Source organism: Macaca fascicularis, chromosome 14, assembly GCF_037993035.2.
Source record: "Macaca fascicularis isolate 582-1 chromosome 14, T2T-MFA8v1.1".
Lineage (NCBI taxonomy): Eukaryota > Metazoa > Chordata > Mammalia > Primates > Cercopithecidae > Macaca > Macaca fascicularis.
The window spans coordinates 90,848,163-90,857,333 of NC_088388.1; positions in this window are offsets into that span (position 1 = coordinate 90,848,163).

The window sequence follows — 9,171 nt, forward strand, 5'->3', positions numbered from 1 at the left end:
TTCCCACATTTTCCCGTCTTCTTCTGAGCCTTCCAAACTGTTCCAACCTTTGCCTGTTACCCAGTTCCTATGTCGCTTCCACATTTTCAGGTATTTTTTCAGAAGTGCCCACTGTACTGGTACCAATTTACTGTATTAGAACATTTTCATGCTGCTGATACTGACATACCCAAGACTGGGTAATTTACAAAAGAAAGAGGTTTAATGGAACTAAAGTTCCATGTGGCAGGGGAGGCCTCACAATCACTGCAGAAGGTGAAAGACACATCTCACATGATGGCAGACAAGAGAAGAGAGGTTGTGCAAGGAAACTCCCCTTTTTAAAACCACTTATTCACTATCCCAAGAATAGTATGGGGAAGACCTGCTCCCATGATTCAGTTACCTCCCACCAGGGCCCTCCCATGACACATGGGAATTCAAGATGAGATTTGGGCGGGGACACAGCCAAACTATATTTTTGTTCTGGCAAAATTACATGTACATGGGGGAAGAAAAAGAAACAACATTGATTACACTTCATTCCCAAGCAGTAATTTAGGGTGGATAATAAATCTAAACTCAAAACATGGAATAAAATTTATAAAAATAAATAAATAAGAGAAAAGCTTTATGATCTTAAAGTAGGCAAAGAGTTTTTGAAAATAACTTTTTTACTCTACTTCCAGGTTATTGAATGCAGCCAATCTGATTCCTTTATCTGAGCTCATTTGTTAATAGAGAGCAAAAGGTGTAAAATGTAGCCTATTTCAGAAAACAAAAGGAGAATACTTGGAAAATTCAACCTTAGGATGCATTTAGTACATAAGGTTGGAAAGAAAATATTTTTTGAGCAGAAGATATCCTCTTCAGATGCCTCTGTAATAAAAAGATAGCCCTCTTACTTGTAATATGTACCTAGTTGTATAAATAGTTACCCTACAGTGACTATTATAGAGACATACAAAGACAGGCCTGCATCCCTATCATTAATGGATGGAACTTCCTTGAAAATGTGGTCATTTCCTGGTATCAGTCATCCTGATAGTGGTGGGTCTTTGGGTAGGAAACAGGAATCATGAGGAATGCTAAATTTTCCACTTCTTTTGGTCTATATTTAGACCAAAAATTTATCAAGGACGGCAAGTACCTGGCACATTGCTCCTTATTTAAATCTTTGCAGCCTTTAGAAGACACAATTAACTCAGCATAACAACTATGTCCTATTTATTATAATTGGCATTTAAGAAAAATATCAAGCTATTCTTAGTCTAAATGATTAGAAAAGGTATCCTAAATGGGAGGTTTTAAGATGGTGTTTGTTGGGTGAAATCCATCCTGGAATAAAAAGGGAGAGACATAGAGATGTTTTTCTAGGGCTCCTCATAGATTGCACAAAGACAAAATCTCCTCATAGATTGTATTTTAACTCAGGGAAATAAGTTAAAATACATTTGGAAATGTCATATTCTCTAGATATCTGGCATTCTGTATTTATTGGCTTTTCACTGCCTCTAAGATTTTTATGCATATATGTATGCATTTAATGTATTTATTTTTTTTTTGCATTTTGACTTTGCCTATGAAAATCAATTTCCCACCTACCTTCTGCTTTTCTAACAAAATTCTGACTTTGTCTCATACTTTTGTCATACTTCCACGTGTTTCGGGGGAGTCTCAGGAATTGAGTGCTGATTGGTGCAAGCTAATCATGCAGAGTACCATTTTTGTTATGGGCAGTCAGTGCATGTATAAGGCAATGCTGGCCAAAGAGACACAAGGGGATGTCTGAGGGGTTTTAAGAAATACTTTATTGTTCTTTAAAAGGAACATAGGAAAAGGTAGCCTCCTCTTCCTCTGACCATCATCATGCCTGGAAATAACTCCAGAAATTGCTGTAGTAATTGTGTGCCTCTAAGTGGCACAAATATAAAGAGGATGGTGAAACAAAAAGACGGAGGAAGCCAAAACTGGATGACATCATTGAATTTCTGATCATGTGGTGCCAAAGATCTGCCTTCTTCTGATATTCTTGATAGAGTCCCGTAAAGTTATATCAATTTAGTATAAGATGTTTTCCATTACTTGCTATTAATGGCATACTAATATGCTCTTTTGTGTTTCTTTAAAAAGATTCAGCCTTTCCTTCATTTGAATAGTTAGGCTATAGGGATTTATGAAGATGGTTTTGGTTCATGTTTGATCTAAGTTAAAAATGGAGTAGAACAGTTCCATGCCCTCATGTTCCCATAATCATTCTGCCTGAAAAGAGGTTGAGTGCCAACTTTGAAGAGTTTGAGTTTGATTTTAATTAAGAAAGATGTTATTCTTCTCAGACCTTCGAATTACACTAAGGAAATCATTCTCTGGCAGTTGAACGCTTGTACACAGAGCCATTCTGCTCAGAGACACTGGGGAGAGAAAAAAAGGCTGCTTAGATGCCTGCTGGCTCAGTGGGTACTTATCCAGGAAAAGGCGAGAGTCAGATTCTTTGAACAATGATTACCAGACTCCAAGAAGTCACTTCTGTATTTGCTTTTCTTTCTATTTTAGAAGTTAGGACATGTTTAGGAGGCAAGATCATTTTTATTCTAAGTTTTCTTTTTTGATGCTAAGTACTTAATGACATGTTCTCCTTCTGGGCTGAGGTTTTCCACATTTGGTCTGTGTCTTCTTTTTGGCTTCATTAATTGGACCATAATCCCTTTCCCATCTGCCCTGCATTACCACTGATTTTCAGAGCAATCTCACAAAGGTGGAACAAGTACAAGAATGTGGCTCTTTGCTGGTGATGATGCAGCAGACAAGGAACTGAAAATATGGTGGCAGAAGATACATCTGGATAGAGACTACATCGTGAGTATTCAGAGGGTTCCAAAGGATTCTCCACACCACTCACCCTCCAAACTCTGCTTTGTCGCAGCACAATAAAGTAACCACATTTGAGCATGTTTATAAATCCTAAGCTTAACCCCCTTACATAACATCTTTTGTTCACACTGTTTCTTACTTGCCTTCAATTCAGCATTTCATTTACAATAATGGTTCTCATCTTTGAATACTAAGTATCTGCCAGGCACTATGCTACCTGATTTGCAGATAAATCTTATTCATTCCACACAGTTATCTAGCAAAGTTGGTATTATATTTATTTTATATGTGAAGAAACTGATTAAAGGAGAATGATTTGCCCAGAGTCCCCCTGTACATAAGTGCCAGAACCTAGATTCATTCTAGTCCTATCTGATTCCCATCAATTCTCTTAAGCACTAAACTGATTTCTCTTTTTCTTTGGCATCCACCTTCCAAATATGAGTTTCTTAAGGGTATATGTGCAATTAGCCCAGACCGAGTATACACACAAGTGCTCATAAACAGCTATTGCTATTAGTGTAGAATAATGTGAATAATACAGGCAAAAGGAATTTTATTGATTCAGAATAAAATTCTTGGTGAGTGAACATCAACTCTGAATAAATTATCCTAAGTATGGCACTTAGCTCAGTTATTTAAGATAGTTCTTAGTCAAACTAGGTCTAAGATTTGGTGGCTGTATAGCTATTTAGCCAAACTCTTAGTGGTAAGAATTGGGTCTGATTTAACTCTATTCCTCCAAGAATTGACACACAGTGGCTGGCACATATAAAATATTAAATAAACATTTGTTAAGTTGAATTAAAACACATTACAGGCCAGGTGTGGTGGCTCACGCCTATAATCCCAGCACTTTGGGAGGCCGAGGCAGGTATATCACCCGAGGTCAGGAGTTCGAGACCAGGGCCTGACCAATATGGTGAAACCCCGCCTCTACTAAAAATACAAAAAAATTAGCCAGGCGTGGTGATGTACGCCTGTAGTCCCAGCAACTTGGGAGGCTGAGACAAGAGAATTGCTTGAAACCAGTAGGCGAAGATTGCAGTGAACCAAGATTGCGCCACTGCCCTCCAGCCTGGGTGACAGAGCTGGACTCTGTCCCCCCCACCGCCAAAAAAAAAAAAACACCACATAACATAGATAGAAGGAAAATACATTTTAGTTCTACATTTAAATAAATACAAATAAAAGTACAAAAGAGCCTTTAACTGAATCTCTATTTTAAATATATTTTATAAGCCTGATATTAAGAGAAAACATGGAGGTGGAAAGTCAAAGAAATATTTGCTCAAATCCTTCTCCTTTGTCATTAAAAAGTTATATGATTCTGGATAAAACACCAAACATTTAAATTTTCAGTTTTTTTCTTCTATTAAATCTAAAATCATATTCATCTCATGGAGTTATTAGGAATATATATATAACTTATATATTATAAATTACATATAAAATTGTTATATGTATTACATATATAAGATACATATGCAAACATACATATACATGTAATACAATCATGCAAAGCTTAACGGGGAGACAGATTCTGAGAAATATGTTCTAGGTGATTTTATCATTGTGTGAACACCACAGAGTGCACTTACACAAACCTAGATGGTGCATTGTACTACATGCCTAGCCTATATGATATAGCCTTTTGCTCCTAAGCTACAAACCTGTACAGCATGTTACTGTACTCAATACTATAAGCAAATGTAACACAATGGTATTTGTGCATCTGAACATATCTTAACATAGACAAGATACACTAAACATACAGTATTATACACTTACGAGACTATTATCTTACATATGGTCCATAATTGACCAAAGGTGGATATACGGCACATTGCTATATATTTAATATGTAAGACACATATCGTATATGTAATATGTAGTATATATCACATATATATTACATATGTGATATATACTACATATTACACATATTTATCATAAACTTATGAGTATTTTCTGTATTATATATAAAATATGAAATATATGTATATTACAAATATGTGACATACATGTTATATATAAGGTACTCGGCCTATATATTAATTTCTGCTGCAGTAACCATCAACTGTAAAAATATCAGTGACTTATGAAAACAAATGTTTATTCCTTGCTTTTTTTACATGAGGGCTGCAAGAAGTGGGCCGCAGCTCTGCTCTAGACTGCAGGTGGGTGTAGACCTATTCCGTGTTTCTTTTAATCTAAGACCCAGAAGGACCTGCTGGCTCGTGGAAGAGGGCAAAAACACAAGAGTACCGGTAGAAACTTACAATGTCTCTAAAAGCTTCTCACATTCTATTTCCAAAGTTAGTCACATAGCCAAGACAAAATAAATAAGTCAGGAAGTGTACCCACCTACAAAGAAAATGGGTAATATAATTATTCACAATTATATCACCAACCACCATAGAGATATTTTTAAAAATTTAGTTTCCATTTCTATTAAAAAACAAACAAACAAACATTTATGGAATACTAACTGTGTCCCAGATATTGTGCTAGTGGCTGGGAATATAAATATGAAAAGTTTTAGATCCTGACCCTAAGGAGCACAAAATATCATAAAATGATAATTTTTAGAATCTCATCAGTCTGATACTATTGCATCCCAAACTGTATAATACACTGAACAAAATTTTCTATAGTTAATACCTGTTATAAAGTACATGTATGTATACATACATCGAGTCTGGGTGACAGAATGAAACTCTCTCTGTGTGTGTTTCTCTCTCTCTCTTAAATAAATGCTTATTAAGTTGAATTAAAACACATTACCTAGATGGGAGAAAAATACCATTAGTTCATATACATATACACACACACATACATCTATATATGTGTGTGTATGTGTGTATATATACATATAGATAGATAGATAGATATAGACAGAGAGAGAGAGAGACTCACTCTGTCACTCAGGCTGGAGTACAGCGGCGCTATCATGGCTCACTGCAGCCTCGACCTTCCCAAGCACAATCGATCCTCCCATTTCCGCTTCCTGAGTAGCTGAGACTACATGCATGCACCACCATGTCTGGTTTATTTATTTATTTTGTATTTTCTAGAAACAGGGTTTCATTATCTTGCTTAGGCTGGTCTTGAGCTCCTGGGCTCAAGCAATTCGCACACCTCAGCCTCCCAAAGTGCTGGAATTACAGGTGTGAGCCACGGCGCCCAGCCTAAAGTATATATATTTTTTACTAAGTTTTCTAGCTTTAATGTTTTTGCTTAAGTTATCTGAAGAAAATTATGTTGCTGAAAAACCATCCAACATTAAAGATGAACAGGCAGTATCCAAGTTAATATCTGGATAGTCATATTAGCTCGTGCAACTTTTATATATTCCATATTTTCAATTGTTATCTTGTTAGAAGTTTGTAGGTCCTATCTGTTAATTATGATCATATTAAAACTGACATGAAAGAATCCCTAGTTTGTTATTTTCTGTTTACTTTTAGCCTAAATGTTGTTCACAAAATACATTTTCTTGTTTAAATTCTTAATGAAAATGTATTTTAAAAAATAGAAAACTGGCAGAACCTTACGGCTAATTGAAAATGTGGTCAGGTTTTCTATGAACTTTCTGTCTGAAAGCAGTGCTGAGCTTGGAAGTGCACATGTGTATTTTTGCACACATGCAAAAACTTTCAGCAAAAAAAGTTTTAGACAGGTCTTGCATCAAATTACTCAATTTTAAAGGTTGCCATGGAAACAGATTAGCCCTCTGGAAGTGCAAAACCATGCTTGAGTCTAATGCAAAGAACAATCCATAGTATGAAAGAGAAGAACAGCTGGGAGCTGAGGTAGTGTCAGCTGACATGTCAGACAGTAGCCAGACAAAGTGAGCCAGGCACTGTCTGGGAAAAAAGGGGAGTGGGGGCTGGGAACGCAACTGAACACTGACTACAGAGTAAACAAAATGACCCAGCTGTTCACTCTCATCATAACTAAGAAAATACAGAGAATTCCAAGGACGAAGATTAAATTTACTAAGAGAATGAACATTTAAAATAAAATGGATTGCCCAAAGCAGCCTCCAACAGACGCTTTTGACTAGAAAGTGCAAGCAGGACTCTTCGTGGTAGGCCCAGTACGCTGGGCCTAATGTGTTTGGGATATAAAACCTGAGTGTAATCTCTCTCTTCCTGGGATATTGCCTTCTTGCTTTGTGGCTGTTGGAAAGTTGCTTTCTTCTAGCACGTTGCCATGTAGCACTTCTCTTCTTGCACTGTCCCAAAGGGGAGGGGCAATTTCTAGACTGAGATGGATTCAGGGAGGCCTCTCACGTACGTGGTATCCATAGCATGATTTGGAGGAATGACCTGGGAGACAAAATATCTGGAGTCATCTAAGTTACTTGTTTTCTCTGAGTTGCAGTTGTTGGGCAAAGGTAAGGCAGTATGTTTCAAATAAACTGAGGTCAGAAAAGATGTTTTAGGAAACAAATAGGTTGAAAGACACTGCGTTTCTGAATCTTGAAGACTCACAATTTTGTCTTGTAAGTCCTCACTTGATGTCATCAATACGTTCCTGGAACAAAGACCTTCAGGGAAATGATGTATAACAAAACCAATTTTACCACAGGGTAATTGCAATAAACAAGAGGTAAGTTTCTACAGCATATTTCTCATCACAAGAGCTTCACCAAACTTCTAAATAAAGACCAAAAACACTCTTAATATTAAATATTGTGATGTGAGATATATAAGCATTTTTAAAAGATTAATAAAAACAAGCAGGATAATTATTAACCTCATATTTTCAGTTCATGATCCTGAGTTATTGGAAGTGCCAGAGCCTATCCTGGTAGCTCAGGGTGAGTGGCAGGAACCAACCCTGGACAGGAAGCTATCCCATGGCAGGGCACACTCACACCCACACACACACACTCGCTCAGACGAGGACCATGTTAAGGACCACGTCACATAATACGAACATCTTTGAGATGTCTGAGGAAACCAGCGTAACTGGAGAAAACCCACGCAGATGTGGGGAGAACTTGCAAACTCCACGTAGTAGCCCTGGCTGGGAATCTATTTTTTTTTTTTATTGTAGCAAAATAATGTTGAATAAAATGATGTTATTCAGAGACTTGCTATATACTAAATTCTCTACAAAATCCCAAAAAGGAGGAAAAGCTGTCAATTATGTTTAATCCAATGTTTCGCTCATTATTTGGCCACAGAAACCTTTTATCACTTAACACTTGTTAAGATCCCACAGTGATGGGACCTTAGATTTCACTTTGGAAAACACTGGAATAACTGTTCCCAAGGACGTTTTCAGTTGTGAAATCTGCATTATATTCCACATTTTTCAACTTTGTTGACATAGGGTCAATGCCAGAAGCTCAACCTTGGCTAGCAACTGGAAAGAAAAGATTGACTATCTTTAAAATCATCATTAAAACACAGAGGGTAGCTTCTGTTTCATATATAACGTGTGGTCAAGTAGTAACTACAGGCAGATTATTTTTGAAAGTGGGTGCTCCCCTGGCCTCCAGAGTGTAATTAAAATGCAAGGCAAGTTCTTATCCACAGGCAGCATCAGGATAATGTAGTTTAAAAATAGCATAAAGAGCAAACTCTACAATCTCACAGTTTAAAACTCAACTTTATCACTAATTAACTGTGTGTCTTCAGGCAAATAATTTAACCTCTCTAAATCTCAACTCCTTTTTTCCCTAAAATAAAGATAACCACAATGTTCACCAACACAATACCTAACAAATAAGTGTTCAATAAAGGTTAGAAAAAAAAGTCAGTAAAAGGAAATTAGGAGGGCCTCAGAAAACCCAGGCAACTTCCCTAAACAAACAAACAAACAAACAAAAAGAATCATCCTTAGGTCAGGTCTTTTAATGACATCCCTATCATTTTAAATTAAGAAGGAATGCTATCTAAAGTTAACTGAGTCTAAACACAAAAAAGTGGATTTCTTTCTTTAGTTTTACCTTCCTGAATACTTAGGTGATACTTTTTCCAAAATACAAATATAAGCATGTCATTTGCCTATTTAAAACCTTGCTGTTTCCTAAGAAGTCACTGCCTGCCCAGTGACTCATCCCACACATTTATCTCTCCATCAGTCCTAGCCCTAGCTCCAGGTTACACTTACCTACTTGTGGTATCGTAAATGTACCGTGTTGTGTCCTAAGTTCATGCCTTACACTACTTGCTCCCTTAGTGTGAAACACCCTTACCCTCATTTATCTGTTTGTTTCTTTATTCTACCCCTGGCTCATGTCACCTCCTCTATAAGCTTTCCCTAATCATCCCCCAGTTCCTGACTCACCCAAGTTCCCCCAGA